Genomic DNA, 22,094 nt, shown 5'->3' with positions numbered 1-22,094 from the left:
CACTCAACAACAGAAAGCCCAGATTAGACTTTGCCAGAAAACGTCTATAAAAGCCTGCCCAGTTCTGGAACAAGATTCTTTGGACGAATGAAACCAAGATGAACCTGTACCAGAATGATGGGAAGAGAAGAGTATGGAGAAGGAAAGGAACGGCTCATGATCCAAAGCAAACCACATCATCTGTCCAACATGATGGAGGCAGTGTTGCGGCATCGACATGTACGGCTGCCAAAGGAACTGGGTCACTGCTGTTTATTGATGATGTGACTGCTGATTGAAGTAGCAGGATGAATTCAGATGAAGTGTATAGGTCTGTACTATCTGGTCAGATTCAGCCAAATTCTGCACAACTGATAGGACGGTGCTTCGCAGTACAGATGGATAAGATACTGCGAAAGCAACCCAAGAGCTTCTCGAGGCAAAGAAATGGAATATTCTTCAATGGCCAAGTCAGTCACCTGACTTCAACCCATTTGAGCATGTTTTTCACATCCTGAAGACAAAACTGAGCGCAGAAAGACCCACAGCCATGCAGCAACTAAAAGCAGCCGCAGTAAAGGCCTGGTAAAGCATCTCAAGGAAAGAAACTCAACATTTGTTGATGTCCGTGGGTTCCAGACTTCAGGACTTTCATCCGAGTAGTGAAAATAACCCTTATATTTATAATTATGTTGGTTTGTCCAATTACTTTTCAGCCTCTGAAAATGAGGGACTATGTAAAAAAATGCCTCTAATTTCTAAACGGTTAATGCAGTATTTTTGTCAAACGCCTTGAATTAAAGCTGAAAGTCTACACTTCAGTCAGATCTTAATGACTTGTTTAAAATCCGTCGTGGGGGTATTAAGATATAACGAGTGATATATTTTTTTTTTTAGAGAAATCGTATTTAATTTTTCATTACTTTTGGTCTGGAGAACGTTTGCACTGATGGACCGTATTGTCTTAAATACGACAGGTCATGTTTCTCATTAAACTCTCAAGTAATGTTCGAATGTTTACATCTTAGAAAAATGGAAGCAATATTTCCACAACAGAATGCCTTTTTTGCATGTGTGTTTTACATTTTGATCGTGTTAAGTTATTTGTTATGATTTCAACTTTTCTTTTACTTCAATGAAAAATCTAGAAAGACAATATACTGTATGACAGGTCAGTTATATATCATCAGCCTTTCATTCGTCACCCATGTTTGTAATTGAGTGTATACAAAATATATGTTATTCCTAACATTATATATCACGTCGCTAAAATAAAAAGTCGGGCCACAAAGTTCCTGCAGCCCTGCCGAATATTTCAGCTGTGTCAGAGAATCTCATCTGAACTCGTTAAGATCAGTTGTTGATGGTGTGTTACGTGGTGCTTTATGGTTCCTGCCGTTACGTTACACTTTGCATTTCTTCTGAGTTTTTCCACAGCAGCAGCTTTTTGCGTCAAGCTGAGTGTTTTTAACAGAATTATATCAACAGGTACATTCGACTTGTACAAGACAGAAATATTAGGGTTGAAAATTACTGCAACCGTTTCAAACTGTATACTGGTGAATTTTTAAACTATCTAGCAATCAATTCTCTTTGAGTTCCAGTCCCTCTTTCTGGTGCACTCTTCCTATCGCTCTCAATTTCTTTGGGAATCCAAAGGGTACTTTTCTCTCCTGTTAATAAGTCGACCATATGACAGTATTATATTTAAAGTTGCCACAGTGTAAAGTGGAGCCTCATAGTTTACTTTGAGTAGAAGGAAAATGTATATTGTGTTTACACATATCAGAATTGATTTATTTGTTTTGAAGGAAAAAAAAAAAAAAGCTCTTTATAATGTTCATCACCATTGTAATAAGGAAGATAGTTCTATTTTTGGAGCTGCCAGTTGTGATATGATATTTTTTGCACATGAAATCCTCTGTCCTTCGTGTGGTTTTTTTTTCAAATGTCCCGTCTCCACTGGCCGGAGCTCGGCCGTGTTGCGGTCGGTTGGGTTCAAAGTCTCCGCTGTCGGCTGGCTGAACCTTACCGGTCCCAGTCTGTACCTGGCTGAACCACACCTGGACCCAGCTGAGCTCAACTGGGGTAGTGGCGATGAGGCAAAAGTGTTCTTATGCGAGCTGCGATGGTCCAGTACACTGCCTGATTTGTTGTGTCATCAGTTTGGTTCCTCATTTAATTCCTACCTTGAGAATGTATGAAAATGCCCTCTTTTGGATTAATAAAACGTTGGTTTCTTAAGTGTGTTGTTTTTAATTAACAATGTGCAGAAGAATAATGATGCAGAACTACATGTTTTCATTTTCCCTTTGAAGATATCCCACATATTTGTGTGTCCGTGCTGTTATAGTCGCTCCTCTTTTTTTAGAAGCTGGATTTATTTGGAAACTGGTTCATTTGGAGCCTCAGACTTCGTGCTGACGTCAGTCCAGAAGAGCACATGTGAAACGCACGCAGTTGTCAGTTTATTAGGTACACCTAGCTAAAACTAATGCAGTCTAATGCAACCGTCCTGCAGTAAATCCTCCCTTCGTGACGTTTATAATGTTCCGTTTGCGTTGAAGCTGTTTTACAGAGGTGCTGATTTAACTTTATATGGACATGTAATAAATTCACATGCTTTTTGGTAACGGTTAAAGTAGATCATGTACAGTATGTGAATCCTAAGCTGTATCAGATGCTCTGTGTGCTGGAGCTAAAAACTCAGGCAAAAACCTAGCAAGTGGACCTTGAGTTTGGGATTTTCCTCTAAGGTCAGCAACGGGCTTTCACGCTGATCTCTTAAGCCAACGTGGACAAGACGTCCTAAAGGTCCCATGAATGAAATCAGCACAGCTACTGCGCTTAAAGGTCAACAGCACAAAATCCATCTGCTGATGAAAACCACGTGGTACGGCTGAAAGCTCCAGAAAAAAGCTTGAGTTGTTGGATTGTTCTGTCAAACTATCTGAACCTTTCCATGTTCTGCTGTGTCAAATACAGGATTACAGCTCTTTACAACGATAAGACAGCAGTGAAAGGTCTTTCTTTTTTCTTTTTTCTTCCACCACGACCAGTAAGCCGAGGTTTACACCACCGGTGACCTCACCTGCCCCGAGGCAGAGCCTGTGGCGGAGGTGAGGTCAGGTGGAGTAAATCTGCCGCAGACGTTCTTAGAGGGCTGATCTCCTTACACCGCCGAGGGCCCGAGACGAGCTTCGGCTACTGCATGCGGCATCCATCGGGAGGTCGCGTCGAGGAGGGGCGGCGGCGGCGGCAGCAGCAGCAGTAGTAGTAGTAGTACCTGGACCGCGTCCAGCGCCTCAACAGTTTTAAGACGATAAGACGGTACTTCTGATACGAGTGTGAGAAAACCGGCGTGAGAGCCAAAAAAGGGTCAGGGTAGAAACCACGGAGGGGGGGCGAAAATATCGGCCACACACAAAAGACTAATGAACAAGCAGAGAAAATAAATCAAGCTGTGTGAGCTCTGATGCAGAAAATGCTCTTTTAACAGCCACGTGGTTAAGGAGCGCTGACGTCTGGATCCCAGTGGGGACACGGCGACAACAAAACGTGTACTGGACAAACGACGGGTCCTGACTCGCCAGATGTGAGACCAGAACCTCAGAAAGCATCTCGGTCGTGTGACTTTTTTTTTTTCTTCCAGCTTTTTGCTTTGGAAATTTAAATTGTGGTGAATATTTCAACTTTGAAACTGCATTAAATCTCACAGACACCTTGTTTCTATTATTTTTTTTAAATGTTATTTTAGGGGTTTGAAAGGAAAACACGCCCGGTTCAAACAGCTGAGCCGAGCTTCGCTTCTCCACCCCCCCTGACCCCTGTTGCTGTCGGCTGGATGTTTAAAAAAAGTGGGGGGGGCACAAGGGGCCCTTTCCCAACCTCACTGGGACGTACCGGTCACCGGCACAGCACTTCACAATGGTTTTCCGGGGGACTTTACGCTGTCCGGGGCCGCGCTCGGTCGACGTCTGGAGTGTCCCCCCCCCCCGCAGGTCTAAAGAGTGTGTGTGATCAGTGAAGAAAGGCGCTCAGAATCAGCCATCAAAAGGTTTCCAAACAGGAGCCCCCCTTGTCTGCAGGATCCGGGGCCCCCACGTACTCCGGAGAGAGGACAAGGACGTTATTGTGCAGAGAGACAGAAGTTTAAAAAAAACAAAAAAAAACTACCTGATCGCTGCTCCACCAATCACAGCGCACCCCTGGGCCTGCACCTCAGGCGTCCTCTGTCCGGCCCCCGGGCGGAGATGGGGGGGTCAAAGGTTGCGGACACAGAGAGCACCTGTTAGACGGAGAGACGGGAAGGGGCGGTGTTTTGTTCACTACAGAACATCGTTCCTGGAACGTAACCACACCTGTAACTGGCTTGCAGACGTCCCCCTTTAGTTCATCAGACTTATTCAAATCCACCTGATGGAAACTCAGACGAAAGTCTTTAAAAACACTTGCCCTAATTGGTTTTCCCTTATAAATCCCCGTCCCCTGAAGTCTGGCGCGTACGCTATGTTTATGATTGGATAACCCACCGGTTATTATTTTTACGACTGATGGTTTTGTCTGTAAAAGGTCAGAAAAGGGAGTGAATAACAAAATGTCCCCGTCCCAGTTCCCCGGAGCCCGCGGCGACGTCTTCGCACCGGGATGCGGACGACGGATGGCCGAGGGCCGGTTAGCGTCTCTGTCTATAAGGACTAGTCCGTTAAATTCGACTGAGCGTTGTGGGCGGGCCAGCGGAAGGTTCTGAGTTTGGTTCCCCGGGACTACAGACATACTGCCCGCTAAGATAATAGAGTATCAGGAGCAGAAGTGCTCATAGTGTGGGATTTGATTTCATATATTACGCAGTTGATATCTGACTGATGTGTCGGTGTGTGGGACCGTTCTGAGCCGCTCGAGGTTCGAGGTCATTTTACCCCCGTTCAATCCACTGATGCGCAGGTAAACCTGTCACCTCTTTTGCGCCCTTGTCAGGGCTGGACGTGGTTCAGCCGAGCGGGGGCGATGACCGCGATAAGTGCCTCTCTTGGCGGACCGCACAGACTTTTGAAATACAAGCTGTCCCTGTGCTCTGAACTCCAATCCTCCTCTCCCGGCAGGAGGAGCGCTTCCCTCTGCTCCAGTCCTCCCTTGTGCGGGCGCGGCGGCGGGGGCGGCGGCGGCGGCGCGCACCCCCCGCCCCGCTCCCGTGACGCACAGACGCTGGAGCGGCAGCGACAGGCGCGCTCATCTCGCTGGGACTGAAGACCGGAGACTTGGGGAGGGGAGGGGAGGGGGGGAGAAGAAGATCACCCGGTTTGCGTCCGTCAGGGAGCCTCAGACCGTGGGGAACGATGCTCATAGCGAGTCTCTCCGCGGGCAGCAGGACTTAAAAAGCTGCGGTCCTTCCACCTGGACACTTCCTCTCTTTTTTTTTTTTTTTTTTTTTTTGTGTGAATTTCCTCTCGCCCCTTCCCCCTTTGATAAGGAAGATAAGAATCCGAGCAGGCGTCCTCCGGCTCACTTCCATCTCCATCCAACCCCGGTCTTGACGAGCAGTCGGGGTCTCGTTTGGACGCGATGAGGAAGACCGGGATCCTCCTGCTGCTGCTGCTGCTGGCGGTGCTCTCGGCGTCCGGCGAACTCCAGCAAGAGACGGAGCCGCGGAGACTCCCACCCCCGGGAAAGTTGGATTTCGGTTATGTGCCTGCGGGAGTTTACGAGACGCTGGCCCACTACGAGCCGGGACCGATAGGGATTCTGTTCCACATGGTGCACACTTTTCTGTATGTGGTGCAGCCCAACGCTTTCCCACAAGGTAAGAAATCCCATCCAACGCCGCCGCGTAACAGATACGTGAAATCCCCGAGGATCCCGGGGACCGGCGGGCGTTTCGGGGGAATGCCTCCGCCGTCACATTGTCGAGTGTATTGTAGGTGATTGCCAGATGTTAAGAGAGTGGATCCTGCTCGGTCGGTGGTTGTGAGACCGGTTGGTTCCGGGAGTAATATACGAGCCAGATCAACTGTATTCGTGGACCCCTCAAAACCCAGCTGACCCCCCCTTTTTTTGTTTTTTCCCCAACGCGCCTGCACACAAATATCTGTAATTTGTTTTGTTTTTTCTTTAGCGCTTCTGACGAAAAACGTCCGGTCGCGGATGTGCGGCCAGCTCGCGCGTCAAGCCCCCCCCCCCGGTGCAGCGCGCGTTTTGATTTGCGCGCAGAGCTCACGGCGACCTCGGAGCCGGTGTCTCTGCCCGCGGCGCACTGTGCGTCAGGATAATTACAATTAATGAAGCTCTTGTCGACAGCATCACGTGCTCGGTGGCCGGTTTACTTACACACACACACTCACACACACACAAGCACACACACACACACAGTTTTTTTGTGTATGTTTTTGTTTTTTTTGTTTTTTGTCCGACACCCAGAGAGCTTCAGCGCGCGTGGCTTCTACATTTAACGCAGTGAGACCTGACTGTCTTCACCTAACGCACGCGAGGTGTGCGCGCTTAATAGGGTCGCGGTTGCTCAAAAGACGCGACCCCCCCCTCCGCGCGTCACAGTCCCGCGTCCGTACTCCAGCGGAACATTTTGCAGATTAACAACTCTCTGAGTCACCCTGTTAATTGGGTAATCCCATAAACCCCTGCGCCATATGTTGCCGGCCCTTCAGTTTCCCGTTCGCTCACTCGCGCGGGCGCCTCGACCAAACGGTGCACGACTAAGAGTGGCAGTCGAGTGGAAACTGTCGCCTCGCACACACTTTGGAACGGCTTGTAGCTTCCATCCTGTTCCCTTTGACTAGAGAAAGCCCCGGGGGGGGGGGGGGTCATCGTTAGGTTTCGGGTTCATGGGGGTCTAGATGTCATCAGCAAAGGCCGTCTTGCCTAATAACGGCAGCGGTGCGCGCGTGGGTGTTTTTGCACGACACATCCCCGGCGATCCCGTCGGCTCGGGTCTGATGCGTCCGGGCCGCGTTTGCAGCGGGGGTTGCACTGGGGGTTTCGCTGAGCCTGTCATGTCCGTAACATCATGCTACAGGAATTCCCTCCGCACTGTGGCGGCTCGTCGGAAAACGGGACCCGGAGTTACATTTAAAAAAAAGAAAAAAACCTATCCAAGACGAGCGGGGGGGGGGGGTCTGCGCGGTTGTTTCCACTCCGGTGGTTTGTGGCTGGAGGGGGCGCAGATGTCAGAGCGGAGCTCCGTCGAGATTCGGCGGATGTTTAGCCCGCGGTGAGACGCAGCGTTGGCCTTCATCCGGCTGACACTCCGAGAGCGGAGCACCGAATCCCGGAGCCAAACCCTCTAAAAGTCTCATCGTCAGTCTCCGAAGGGAGGCCAGTTCGCCCAGAGACACGGTGCGAACGCCATGCGGACACAGCGGCAGCGTCTCCCTCGTGGCGTAGGGGAATGAAAAGCGCGGGTCCCACTGCGAGAACTTCCTCTCCTCTGGTCAGAGGCAGCCGGTTGACAGCCGGGTCCCCCACGACGTCCGGTGCTGCCCTGATGCCACTTGCCATTTTTCACGGTCGACGGTTTTCAAGCGACCGCGACCGTTTCGCCTACGACACGTCAGACAAACAGCGAAGGCGCCCGTCCGGGGCCTCCGAGACGCAAAAGGTCGCCGTCTTCAGCCGGCTTCCTTTCTTCAACCCAGAGTCAGTCATTCCCGCAGACACTGAATCCACAGCGAATAGTCGCGTTTGAGAGGCTAGAACCAGCGTAAGTTTGGGCATTTTTGCCTGACAACTGACCTGGGAGATTAATCGGCTATTTGAATGAACCATTACTTAAACATCCAAAAGATTAAAAAACAAAAAAAAATGCTGGTAATTGGACCTCGAGCTGGGATTCTTTGCTCAAACTACTGTTTCCAAGATGAGGACCGGACCGGACAGGGGGTTCAGGTGTCAACTGTGGGAGCCGCAACATCCCCGATCAGAGCGTGGCTGTGTACCTGGGTTGCTCCCGTCGTCTCGCGATTAGTCGATTGATCAATTAGTCAATCCACGCAAAAAAATAATCGACCATTTTGCGAATGGATTCGTCGGGGGTATTTGGAGATTGAAGCCCCTGAAATGAGGAGACTTGTCTTATATCACTGTAGACTGAGTATTTGGCGGTTTTTTGGACTTCTGGACAAACCAGAGGAGACGTTCGAATATGCCCCCTTTTGCTTTAGCATCACCAGAGACCGACGACAAATGGGTTTTGTCAGGACTTAACTGTAAAGTGTTCCCCTCAGTGCGTCTCTTGGAAAATGGGGAAGAAATAAAATAAGAAAAAAAGACAAAAAAGACCCAGAATAACACTATATGTAGACTGTGCTGGTTCTGAAGTAGAGTTTTGTTGGTTTAAGCACCACAAACGCTAAATTCCACCGAGCACAGAGTTCGGTATCAGCTGCACACGGGATCACACCGGAAACACGCGGAGGAAGGGCTCACGCGCTCAGTGAAACGTCCCCACACACCCGGAATTCAACCGACGGCCAAAACCCGCGCGTCTAATCCGAGGAACGGCCGCTAGATGAACATCACGCCGCTGGATCAATGGCAGGGAGGCCCCGCCCGCGTGCCCTCTGCCATCGCCGCGTGACACTTCGCGTCGTGAAGCGCCTCTGTGGTCTCGTTGGGTTCTCGATGCTGTCGAACCCACACACGTTCGTTCTCCGTGCACCCGGGGCCGCCCGAGCGCTGCGCGGGCTCCGAGCACGTGGTAGGTTGTTGTCGACAGAGAAGCAACAAACGTCTCTAACCGACACCCACGCAAAGCGCGCCAACAGTGACATATTCCCTCGAGCATTTTTGTTTTTTTAACGGCTCTTTGCTGCAGTGTGGAAGCCTGCAGGAATCCCCCCACACACACACACACACACACACACACACTCACACCTACCCACATGCTACATGCCAATGCACAGGCTGCAGTACCGTCGCTGGGTTTAGGAAGCGATGGCTTTCTGTCGCTCACACACAGGTGACTGCACGGTTTCCATACCTGGTCTGAGAGAGGAAGCGGTATCACCGCTGGGGGGGGCGGGGGGGTTGCTGCAACCTGTGTCACTGACGAGACCTCTCAACAACCGCCGAGGGAAATCTTTTGGCATGTTACGCAAAAGAGTCGCGTGTCCGGGCGGGGCTGCAAGTAACACACTCCGGTATTTCGTTCCGGAGCGGCGAGTTTGGGTTTTGAGCCATTTTCCACGTCGCCCCCGTTTGAGCTCCACTCAAACGGGAGTGAGTAAGAAGTTCCGCCGTTTGTTTTGCTCAAGGACAGTTCGGGGGAAAACACGACTGCGGGGTGGGTGGATACGCACCAGAGGCCGGTGACCTTCAGCTACAAGGGTTTTATTTTCGTCCACTACTCTGCCCAAACGAAATTAATTTTTTTTTAAAACAATAAACTGAACATATTGATGCGGTTCAAGGCCTCTCTGGTTCCTTCTGTCATGCTGTCTCATGAAAACCGAGGTGCATTACGCTCCTTCCGCCGTTTGAACGGTGTCGTCTCACGCCTGCGGGGGTGAGCAGGGCGGCCGGCGGAGACGATGCCAGCCACGGTCGTGCAGCAGATCCCCGTTGGAGAGCGTTTTCTCATTAGCGTCTGTAACCCCCCCCCAGCTCACGAAACCAATTCAGACGAGAGAGACCTGGTGGAAACCTGCCTTCAGTTCAAGGAAAGTAACAGTTGCCAGGGGAACGAACCGGCAGCCATGGCGGCGTTCTGGTTCCACTCGCCGGCTCACGTGTGTCTCACCGTGCCCGTGTGGTCGCAGGTGAAATACCACGGAGCGAGGTGGAGTCGTAGAGCCCTGGTCATACGATCCCAACCCATGTTTGTTGTTTTAACAGTCATCAAAAGGGAGTCTCGGGTGATCCCCCCCTCCTCTCCAGCTGAGAGGCACGAAGGGGCTTTGGTGTTCAGCGAAGGACGCGTAGACATGAAAGAAACCGAAGAGGAACACTTCAAAAGGTTTCTAACCAAGGACAAAGCAGGGATCGAAGCCCCCCTTGAAGCACACCACAGATTTAGTGGAATTATGAAGTAGCAGACATTTTGTGTTTTTGTTGTTTTTTTTTTAAATGTCTTTCATCTTCTGAGGAGGAAATATTTACAAAGCGTGAACCTGTTTAAGGTGTAAATGCCGATAAATCTCAACTATACTTGAGAATCAAGGTGAAATCGGGGTGCTGCTTAGCTTAAAGGTGGTCTTTGTTCTCATGTTCCTGACTTTGGTTTCCCCCCTGTCTCCCGGAGGCCTGTGTACCAGCCTAGGGTTCGCTGAGACTTGACATTTCCCAGAGCGGCAAAAACCTCCACCTGCTAAATCTACACACAGAACAGCGCTAGAAAATATTTAAGGTCGAATATAAATACATGTCAGCAGTGCACTGTCACAAAGTCGGGAGGCTTGCAACAGACACTTTGATAAAAGGAGCTTAAAATGGATCCCTCAGCCCGGGTTTGGGCCAAGCGCCAAAGGGCGGTGCTGGCCTGAAGGTAAGGGAGGCAGGCTTGTGAGGTGGGGAGGATGAAACAGCCCCACCAGTAGATTCCAAGGGGGGACCTGCTCGGAGGCCGGTGCACCAGACCGGGGTTGCACTGGGTGGCTTCCAGGTGCGAATGCGTGTACGCGCGTGATCACTGTGTTCCCGCAAAAGAGAGGGTCGTCTCTTAGTAAAAAAACACAAACAGACAAAAATAAAAGAAGGTTCAAATAGAATGGATCCTACATTTCCCATAATGCAAATGAACAGTGTTTTGTTTTGTTTTTTTCTCAACGTCGTTCGATGAAACTGTCCCGCACAGAGCCCCAACACAGGACAGGATGTCATGTCTCCGATGCAGGTAATACCTAAATACTGATCAGGCTCCGATCGATTAACAAAGTTCAAACAGTGTATGAGAGCGACGCTACAGTTTTTAGCCTGGTAGCGTGATTTCCCCGCTAGACACGGTGACAAAACGCCCCCCCCCCCCAGTTTGTAACGGAGGACAGGATTTCTGCCAGGATCAGGTGTCCGTTTTCAGGTGACCAGTAAAATCAACTTAACACGGCCTCTGAATAAACTCCACTCAGAACTCAGGTATATTAAATAATCCAAAACAATCACATTTATTATTGTTCACACTCACATAGTTCTCCAAATTAGAACATGGTATCATAATTTTTGCCTAGTATTTATTCAAAAAGCCTATTAACCTCATTATAGCCTATTAAACTAAACAAGAACCAAATTACAAGCATGGCAAATCGCTGTCAGTGGATTATGCTGCACACTGAGCCTTTTAGCATTTTACAGCTAAAGTGGGAATGTCAACAAATGATGAGATGCTGTGTCTTCAGCCTCAGCGTTTGTCAAGTCTCGCGTTTTGTTCAATGAAACAGATGTGCGAGTATTCACACGAGCCTTTGCTGATGAAAACACCGACTGTGACAGCGGATGCATCCAAAGGAATATGTTTTCAGCGTCAGCTGTAGCAGCCACGGCGCGATGATCAGCGCGAACAAACGCTCATTTTACCAGCATTGCAGCCTTAGTTAAACGGTCATTCTGGAGGATGCTTCGTATCCAAATAAAAGGGCACTTTCATACAGATGAGGGAAAGGGTTGTCAGGATTTCACTTTAGTTTGGTTTTGGCGACTTCACCCTGAACACGGCTAAGACCAGTCGACTCCCCAAGGTTCAATTTGACTGCAACCAAGAAAGCCAGGACAAAAACTTGGGAGCTAAAAAGTGAATCGCTTCACCCAGAGTGCGTCCACGGGTCAGTAATAGCACGCTGGGGTTAGTGGTTGGTTGCGCGGGCGCTGTCAGGCTGCGGTTTTGCCGTGAAGCGATTTAAACGAGCGCTTCTTCAACCGGAAGGTCACGGCCCGAGCCCCCTGACAGCGAGCATCTGCTCGGCTGAAGTGTCCTTGAGCAACATGCTGAGTGCGTGAGCGCCAGTCTGTTGATGACCCTGCGCATTAACATCTCCAACACAAATATTTTAGGTGGGAGTGTTAGAAGGAAGGCAGGAAACTAAGTCACGAGTCTTTTTTTTTTTTTTTTTTTCAGCATTTTTCCATCCGTTTTCCTAATTAGATTTCTTCAGCAGTGGGCACATCTGTGGAGATTCCCATTACATGCTGTGATGATCCCCCAAAAGGGCTTAAATTTGCAATCATAACATTTGGAAGATCGGAATTATTTCTCCATTTATAATATCAAAAACAAGTCTATACACCAATAACCTACATAAATGGGGGGCTGCTGTCTTATTTTGCTATTTTTGTCATTACCAAGGGCCTAATTTTTCAGTATTCACGCATAAAAATGGGGATATATCACTGCACAGATCAACTTACTGCAGAGGTGTTTTGATCTGACTGTGACCACTAGATCCTTGTCAATTTAGCACAACACGTTGAAGTGTGAAGACCGGCAGGAAACATCAGCTGTATCACTCTCAAAACATCACTGATTAAGGTTTCAACAACTCACGGTAAATCCTAGCACCGACGCGTGCGCGCGCGTGCCTTGCCGAGTGGGATATCCCTGCCGCGCAGTGGGAGTTCAGATGCGCGGGGTGCATCAGGGTCAAAAGATCACACCGACCCCCGCTGCGACCCACTAGACCCACTGACGTTTCGCCGGGTAGAGGTCGGTCCGTGGGAAGCTTGTTACATCTGGCATCGGCACTTCAGCAGCGCATTCAGACCGACAACGGCCGTCTGGGGGAAACAAAACAAAAAACACAAGGGACAAAAAGAGACTACATAGCTGTTTGTGTCAGGTTGTATTTTACAACTCTGAAAAGTTATCACGGTGGCAACAGCGAGCCCAAATCCTGACCCGACTTCCACACTAGACCCTGTCCCACTAGTCTGTGTAACACAATACTATCTCTCACTGAGCATTTCTTTCACCAATCTTTTTCAAAGAAATGAAAGAGGTCCCGGGGGCTCATTGTCCGTAACTAAGCATTTACTCCAGCACTTCAGCACTTGCTATTAAACGTTGAAACTGCAATGCATCATACCATCATCACTAGGTTTTGTCCAAAATATCTGCCAACACTCGTTTTCTTACTTTGGCAACAAAACCCAGAAGTTCTGGTTTCACTTCGCTCTCTATCCTCCCTCCTGATAGCTGCCAGGTAAACTGTAAAATTAGCTGATGCACCGCTACAAGCTCCACGCTACGAGTCACTCTCCTGACATTTGCACATGTTTGAACGGCCAACGCAGCCTGTTGCCAGATGATTTTTGCTGTGACAGCACTGTGGCAAACGCTGAACCAGGATCGACGTTTCCGGTGAATGACCCTGTGATTTTCTGGAGCCCGGTGCAGCTTCACACCTGCTTTAACAGCACAGTTGTCTTGTTGAAGTGGAAGAGGAAGCTTCACTGTTTGACACAGTGCTTTTCTAAGTATCACAGAGGACAAATACTGCTTGGGCTGTCTATGGACTAGTGTTTGGGTAGTCTAATTACTGCTCCACAGTTTTCACCAATCTAAACCACTCCCCCTGGTTTGGAAACCCCCCCGATAGGCTCAATGAATAAAGTAGCAGCTGTGCTTCATCACATTAAAACGTTTCGAACATTCGCTAAAAAGCAATTTGGTGGAAACGGAAGTAAACATTTTTTTTGTTTCCTGCTTGATGTCCACAAATTCTGACACTCACAGAGAAAATGGGATCATGTTGCGGCTTTTCCATTTTTTTTCCTGTGGGATTAGGTAGCTGCCCCGAGGCCCACAGCACAAACATGTCAGGATGTGAGAGACGCATTCATGTCCTCAAGATTTCAAACTTTTCACAGCTTCGATGTGTTATAAACAAGAATATAGGTGATTGCGTGAGGATTCATCAAAGCAAGACTGGACAGTTACTATATTAATCTAATTATATAACCATTGAACCAAACAGACATTATAATGATCTCTCTGTTTGACAAATCTGAAATGTTTTGGTTAAACAAATAATGTCAATTCATATTATATGTTGCATTTATAAAATCTGAGAAAACCAGCCTGCTATAAAAAAAAAAAAAACGCTCAGTAATTTTTTTGCATCTCTGCAAGGTTCCCTGGCCCAGTCATACAGAAGTAGCATCTGCATGACAGAAAGTGATTTCTATGGTTCCCGTGCAGTGTTGTTGTGCTGTCACACGCAGTCATGTCATCGCACTGACGGTGGCAGCCCTTGGCAGCGGGACGCTTCAGGACACAAACGGGCTCGGCCTTACGTCGCCTACAACGCATCGCCAGCTGATTGCCAGAGGCAGTGTGTCGCTGCAGCCGTGTTGAGGTTTTCATCAGCTACACATATTCAGAGTTGGTGGAGCGACTACTAGAACCGATGCTGCTGATTCAGATTCGAGATTCAAGAATGACTGGCCTATGCATTCGGAATAAAAGCGCACTGTGCACTAAAGGTTACAGAGATTTCTACACCTCTGCGAGAGGCTTTCGTAGTCCATGTTTATTCCCCTCCAATAGCCTGTTGTAACAGCAGTACAGACATTTGTTGTAGGTGGTTGGCGACGTACACACTGACTGATCACAGAACTCCCCAACTCATCAAGAACTCCTGTTCTTTCTGTTATTTTCCTCTAGCTGCTTTCATTTACCTCTTGTCTTTGTGTGTCTATGAAGTACATGCACAGATCCTCAGGATATGCGTGGGGTTTTTGCTCGAGTTGAATCATTTTCAAATCACACAGACGCAACTGTGTTGCCTCGGTTTGTGCTGCCTAATGCAGATTTACATCCAAAAGGAACCTTTCCTTTGACTTTATATGCAACCCTGCTGCGTATAAAATTGATTCACTTAAACGGTATGGAGGATGAGGCGGTAGATGGGTGTTTATCTCTAATTATAGCCCTCTGGATTCAGTTCCTGTGAGGAAGTTTTAATTTCTAGCAAAAGGTGTTTTTTTTTGTTGTTTTATTTCCTCCTGGAACCAAAGGGTGCCAAAGATTCTCTGATTCCAGATTCTCAAACGTAGAGATTTCATATTTTTCTTTCATATTGCTGTAAACTGAAAATCCTTCTGTGTTTTTGACTGCAGGTTTGACAAAATATGCCATATGAAGACATAAAGTTAGGTTCTGGAAATTAGCGATGGCCTGTTCTCCACTGTTTTCTGACATTTTATAGTGTAGGCACTGAATCGACAGATGATTGTTTGGATAGAAACGAAGATTCAAACTGGTAATGCTTTCGTCACACACTGGCTTCATTTACATTTAAGCTGCGGCTGCCCCAGCTTTGTGAGAAAAGATCACGCTGCATAATAAGAATACAAAAAGCAATATTGTACAGCAATTTAATTCCTTGCCTGCAGCTCAAGTCCTGTGAACAGATTTCAAAATAGCCTTCAGCTACATGTTGCTACTCTTGAAATGGATCCACAAATCTGGGATTAGTCTTTCTGACGGCTCAGACAGACAGACAAGGTGGCCGGTTGTAAATTAACCACTTCAATCTAGAATAATTATTCTACCATTCAGAAATGTGACAAATGCAACAAAGAGAATGCTGTAAATTGAACAAACTATAAAACAGGGACAACTGCAAAACCACCTGGTTGACAGGGAGATGACAGTATCATGGACACAACGTGATAAGAGCATATTCAGGTAAAGAGAGAGGAGCAGGTGTCCCTGCTAAGAGAAACTGATATAATGAAGGAGACACAGCTGGCGACAGGCAGGAGCTTAAGCTCAAGGAACCTGATTGGAAAGTAAAGATGTGAAAGTCAAGGTGGTGGACGAGTTTAACATTCCCTTCAGCTCCCACAACCAACAGCTCTGCATATATAAGTTTAACTCACCTTTAGCTAAGCAAAGTGCATTTATCATTTAGTTTTGTGGCCAAAATTCAAAACCCTTCGGCTCACTTTTCTAAGAGGAGAGTTTATGTGACATTTAAATCAGCAGCAAACTGAGAACTCATCCTAAATAATGACTTTGTTAAATTTATTGTAGTTTTATTGAGCTATTAGAGTCCATTGAGCTTAATGTCTCCATGTACATGTGCTGCAGTACCGCTTATGAGACATTTATCGTTTACGGGATCACTGAACCTTTGTTTATGAGCGACACGGCGCTACACATAGGTTCAGTAATGAGACAATCAAAAGGTCGGAGGTCAGATCTCTGTTAAAACAGTTTAAGTGTCCATTGGCTAAAGTTTGACAGGTCACTTGCTCTCAGCTCTCTGCCACCCAGATATTCAGTGTTTAACCGCCCATGAATCTGCCTGGATTTGCATTACGAGTAACCTCAATAATTTTTATACACAACAATTCACTAATAAGCCAATTGTTTTTGCAAATTAAACAGTAACATTTTTAAAAAAGTATTCTTGGGGATTTTGCCTTTATTAGACAGACAGCAGTAGAGGGCTGACAGGAAAGGAGGTGGGGAGAAGCTCCTGGGGGACTGACGTTATGACCAGTTCATGGTCAGGGGTTCCCAAAAGATAATGTGAAAATAATATAATTAGAGCTGGGTCTTTCATTGATACACCTTTGGTGATTTTTTTATTAAGACAATACAAATTGCTGAATCAAAGACACGCAGCACGACTCCAACGCGATGAGCTGCCCGACACCCTCTCCACATCTGAAGTGAAAAGCCATCCACTGAAGCATCGAGTCTCAGTGCTGGAGTGTGTTTTTACAGTATAAAGGGGAAGAAGTAGATCAATAGACTGAACAGACAGCTCCTGGATTCTGAGAGGAGAAAGAGATGCATCTCATTTAGAGAGCTTGCTTCACTAGAGTCTGGCATATTAGCAGACTAAGTAAGGGCAGATAGAGCTAAGGCATTAAGATAAGTTGAGCGTTTGAGACATTTCAAGGTAATATTATAATGCCACCATCATCTTAAGCTCCCAGCTACCTGACAGGGAGCAGGTGAGAAGTGTGGCAAAGCCAGACAGAGAGAACGCAAAAGGTAGAGACGAAAATCAAAAGATCACGAGCGAGAAAGGCTGAGAATATATCAGCGTATTTAAAGAAGCAAGAAAGAAGAAAAAAAAGGAAAGGGAAATAAATAGAGGGAGCGTGTTGGAGAAAGAGCTGCCACTTCCCCGGGTGCTGCTGAAGCCGTGTCTCATTCGGGGACGTCATATTTGGGTCAGGCCTGGGTAGCCAAGCAGGAAGAGGAGAGGGCGAGGCGAGGCGAGCGGCTCAGTCCTGCTGAATGGGTCATGCATTCATGCATTCTCTGTCTCTTTGTTCCGCTTCAGTGGTGGGTGCAGTGGTGCCCGCTACGAGTCGACTCTGGGGGAATGGTGAGTTGTAATTGCAGATGTCTGGCACTGAGGGGTCAACCTGCCAACGCCAGGGATGACTACGCTAAACGACCCTCCTCTCCGGCGTGGTGTTTAGCCTCGCTGCCGCTCGTCACACCACTTCACAAGATCCCTGTAGCCTTCACTCAGCGGCGCAGAGACAGTTCCCGTGAAAGGGATGTGTCATGGGAACGTGGCTGTGTCACAACTCAGAGGGGACTTTTTAGGGTGTATAGTTAAGCTCTCGGTGACAAGCTGTGTGTTGAATATTTGCAGTCAAGGAAAGAAGCATTGACCCCACGTGGTTTAGACAATGACACAATTGTCGTAATTTTGCATCTGTCCACCACCAAAATGGATTTGACAGGAATCCATCAAGATGTGATTGAAGTGCAGACTTTAATTCAAGGGGTTTAACAAAAATATTGCATTAACAGTTTAGGAATTCAAGCCATTTTTATACATTCACACATTAAAGTAAAGAGTTTGTTTAAACTGGCCGGGCTACTTTCTGAAGTTATAAACTCTGGATATTGTCCGGGGGGGGGGGGCAGTCCTGGTGTATCAGCATTAGTGTGCAGTCTTGCTGAGAAAGTTCTGCTCCAGACATTTTAATAGCATGTTAACTGTCTGCAGGTGGATGTTCGATTGTTTCCTCTGACTGGTCAGTCTCCAGACTCTGTAGGTCACCGTTTCTGTCCGCCATTGTCACCTTTGCAGCACAGCTTCAGCCTTGATTAGCTGATGGTAATCTGGGATATTGTTTACCTGGGCCAGACTGCAGAGACAATCCTCTTGGCTGTCCAGTGGTCAACATGCCAATTATATTCCACTGCAGACTGCTTGTCCTTTCGTCCCTGAACTCTCACTTACCTACTTAGCACAAAGTTTAATATAGCAGGCTTTTGGCCAAAAGATCACAATTTTAGTTGACAGAGCAATAGAGTAGAACGAACCCTTGATTTTAGTAAACAGCTTTCTCAATCCTTCTGACCACTTGATATACAGTGGTTGATTGAAGTTGTAGAGTACCTCTCATCTTCAGTTCTGTAAGCGTCTTATAATTTTCATACAGGTAGTACAACATCGACACACAATGAACTAGAAAATGGGCTCCGTAGAGCACATACCTCCGCCAAGGCCAATGCAAAACAATATACACCAGACTTCAGAGGAAAAAATTAAAATTTCAAGTAAATGATCCGGATGTGCCCCTAAATTTTATGGGTTCTTCCCTGGGCCATGCACCATCCCTCCCCCAAGTTCGGTGCAAATCGGTCCAGTACTTTTTGTGTAATCCGGCTGACAAACAAACAACCAACCGACCCACCGACCAACCAGCCAACCAAACAAACATGGATGATCAAATAACCTCCTTGGTGGAGGTAATTGGTTGAAGCGGGTTTTCTGTAATTGTTCACTTTGACATGTAATTAAATAAATCCTTTCCCTCTGTCCAGTCAAACTGGCTTTTACTGGGGTGTTGTAAGAAAATAAAAGCTTCAGTACACTAGAAACAAACTAGCTCGGACAGCCTAATCTAAAGGCAGCGTTTATACCTGGCCTTAAAGGCCGCACTCGAAGGCGGGGCGACGAGCGCACCATCAAAACCTCCTCTACGCTTCATCAGACTGCTTCCCCGACCTCTCCCCAAGAGCTTTATCTCCTGAGTCTCTTTGCAGTCTCATCAAAACCAATCACACAAATGGGGATAAGGGCGCAAAGTGCTGAACATTCCCTCCTCGAAGGCATTCATGGTGTTTCACTCGGTTTTACGCACGAAAAGAGATGGGAGTGGCTGTGTGAGGGATGAAAAACAGGGAGCTTAGGAGAGAAGTTCAAATCCCTTTAACCTTCTCACCACCACACAGCTAGCAAAAAGTGAGTGTGAGTTTCAGATTGTCTTGTCTCACACAGTTACAGTAATTGTTGGATGCAGCCCAGCTTTCATTTCAATGTCCTAACTGTGTGGAGTATGAAGAACATATTAGGAGCAGCAGTGCCACAACTAAAATGCCCATTAGGTAATTTAAATGTAGTCCATGGAATAACTTGAGCATGGTGCTCAAGCTCTGAGAGATAAAGATTTACTATGGTGTGTTAGGTGCACAGCATAGAGGAGTGTGAAAGCATTGCATTTGAATAATTTCCCCGTGAAAACCGGTTGATCTCAGATTCTTTCAAGATTTAACGGGCTCACCCCCAGAAAAGTTGGTGCACTTCTTAAAATCTCTCAGCACTGCAGCACACTGAAGCCTGACACAAACTATAAAAACGCCAATGTAAATCAGTATGTAAGAGATCAGAGCGTAACTTTGTAATTTTACTTTTTTTAAATTGCACAGCTTAAGTTCTTTCCGGGGCTGTTATGTACAAACCATCTGCAGAATACTAATCACTGCTATTCAAGTATAATACACGTACAACAGACAATTGCGTATAGAGGAGGATTCAATGTGCTACTGACAGACAGCGGATTATTGTACATATCTCTGTAGGCATGTCACACTAGTGTGTGTTTATTATTCAGAGCCCCGGTACACAGGATTCATATTGCCATTTATCTAAATCAGTGGAGGAGATTGCAGCGAGTCCCTGTGCAATATAACAGGCTTTATTACCGTCTGTTGCCATGTCACCCAGATTTATTTTTATCTGCGTGTTTGTGCATCTCGCCTGTCATGCATTTCCACCCATCAATGTGATTTCCACTGGAGGGGAGGCTGTCAAGTTCATTAAAAACGGAAAATGTGCACAACGGCCTGTATTTTCAGTACAAGTGTATCGCAGAAAACTACATTTCCACATGCGTGTAGCGGTGCATGTGAGCTCGTCTGAGCAGATAGAGACATGTGGATGTTTCTTTTCTAGGAGCATGTCTTACTCATGGGCTCATCTGGCCACTATGCGAAAACAGATTTAAGTGAACAGTGGGACTCCAGCTGTATATGCGGCCAAGGGAGAGACTCAGCTGTTTACATGCAAGGGCACAGTAAAGTGCTCTCCACACACCCACACACTTACATTTACTGTATGTACACAGTTGGAAAAATTCACACAACCTCCCTCTTGTCTGAAGCATTAACATAAATATCTAACAAAAGACACTGAGAATGAAACCGCGGGGAAATTTCTTTTTAGCTGAAATGCGAGGGACAACTTAGTCATGGCGGGTTAAGTTGTCTCTAGACCAACTAATACCTTTTTTATTAGTTACACCATCGTGGATGCCGAAGAGGGAGGTGCACACACTCTCTAATTCTCCCACCAACTCTGTAAATGTCATTGGTGGGAGCACTGTTACTAAGAAATCAAGGTACGAGAGATTAACAGCTTTAAATTAAATTCCTTTCCACCCTATAGTTTTTTTAAGTGTGTGTGTGTGTGTGTGTGTGTGTGTGTGTGTGTGTGTGTGTGTGTGTGTGTGTGTGTGTGTGTGTGTGTGTGTGTGTGTGTGTGTGTGTGTGTGTGTGTGTGTGTGTCCTCTCCTCCTCTTGTTTGGTTGGGCAAAGTTAAAGCCAATTCTCCCTCCATAGTAACAGAGTCTATGGTAACAGAGTGTTTACCTTGAGCGGAGATGTTTTTGCAACAGGCTCATGGGAAGTCAGCTCTGATACGAACAGTCAGCCCCCGAGAAAAAACACACCCACACACACTTGTTCTCCTTTATCAGAAACACCTCCATAGTACACACATGACCATAAGAGCAATCAGTGTGATGTTATATGAAAGTCTAGGGTACTACGACATTTGTTCGTTGTTATTAAGCAGTGGTAGCAATTTTAGTAGCAACTGATTTTAATATTTCAGGTTGTTTGCGTCATATTGATCACCAGCTGTGGGTCGAAGTTTGCCCACGTGTAATTTTTCCACCGTCTCTAAGGACGAGCCATAAAATCTGCCTCGTTACAGTCACTGACACCTGCGCTTCCAAACTGTTGGGAGCTCCTGTCATACGTTTTCTTGTGTCTGTGAGTCGGGTCTAGATCAACCGAAGGGTGATTTTCCTTCTCAGACTGCTTAACGTTATAGTTTTTAGAGGCATAAAGAAGTAAAACATTCCAGTATTTCATAAGTAAAAAAAAAATTCCAATAACCCTGGGTATCTGACCACTTCTGCCTTCTGCCGATCCAATACCAGTGCTTCCTGTTCTCCAATTTCAAGTTCCCATACCTCACTGTGATTGGATTTATTATTTTGTAAGGTAACACGCGGCCAGAAAATGCTGTGGCAGTAAAACCAGAGCCGGCAGACCGCCGTGACCGAACGAAAGTTCACGATGAAACCCGTAACTAACTAGCTGAAACGCAGAGTTTTGTCATGACGTCTGACAAAAAACTAGATATGGTCAGATCAGGGTCATTATCTGATCTGCTTCAGAAGGTCAGTGAAAGGGGGTCAAAGTCGATTCAGTGGAGGCTAAGAAATCCTGACTTTTAGTCTCCTGTAATGGAGCCCCCTCGAGACATGCCCCGTAGCTCGGTTTGTATTGCTGAGGCACCCCGTAGGTGTAAAACAGGGGTCTGCCTTCACTTTCAACTTTCTACACAACACGGATCCAGTAACCAAAAGCAACCAAAGACGTTACCTGAAAATACCGAAAACTTTTCTGTTGCATGGCAACAAGAACGAGGAATACGGTCCTCGAATGCTTTCCGCTCCCTCTGTTACGAGACATTCACGGTGTTAGATCCCAGAGCCGAGGCCCAGTGACACCTCCCTAAGGTGTGAGAAGATGTCCTGTGCACCAACACACCTCAACTGTAAAACATACTGGCAGGACATATGCTGTTATTAGAGGGGAGCTCTTCATGTATTTAATGTCACCA

Source organism: Xiphias gladius, chromosome 23 (genome assembly GCF_016859285.1).
Source record: "Xiphias gladius isolate SHS-SW01 ecotype Sanya breed wild chromosome 23, ASM1685928v1, whole genome shotgun sequence".
NCBI lineage: Eukaryota > Metazoa > Chordata > Actinopteri > Istiophoriformes > Xiphiidae > Xiphias > Xiphias gladius.
The sequence above is the reverse complement of the archived record's forward strand: the minus strand, read 5'-3'. Positions refer to the sequence as shown.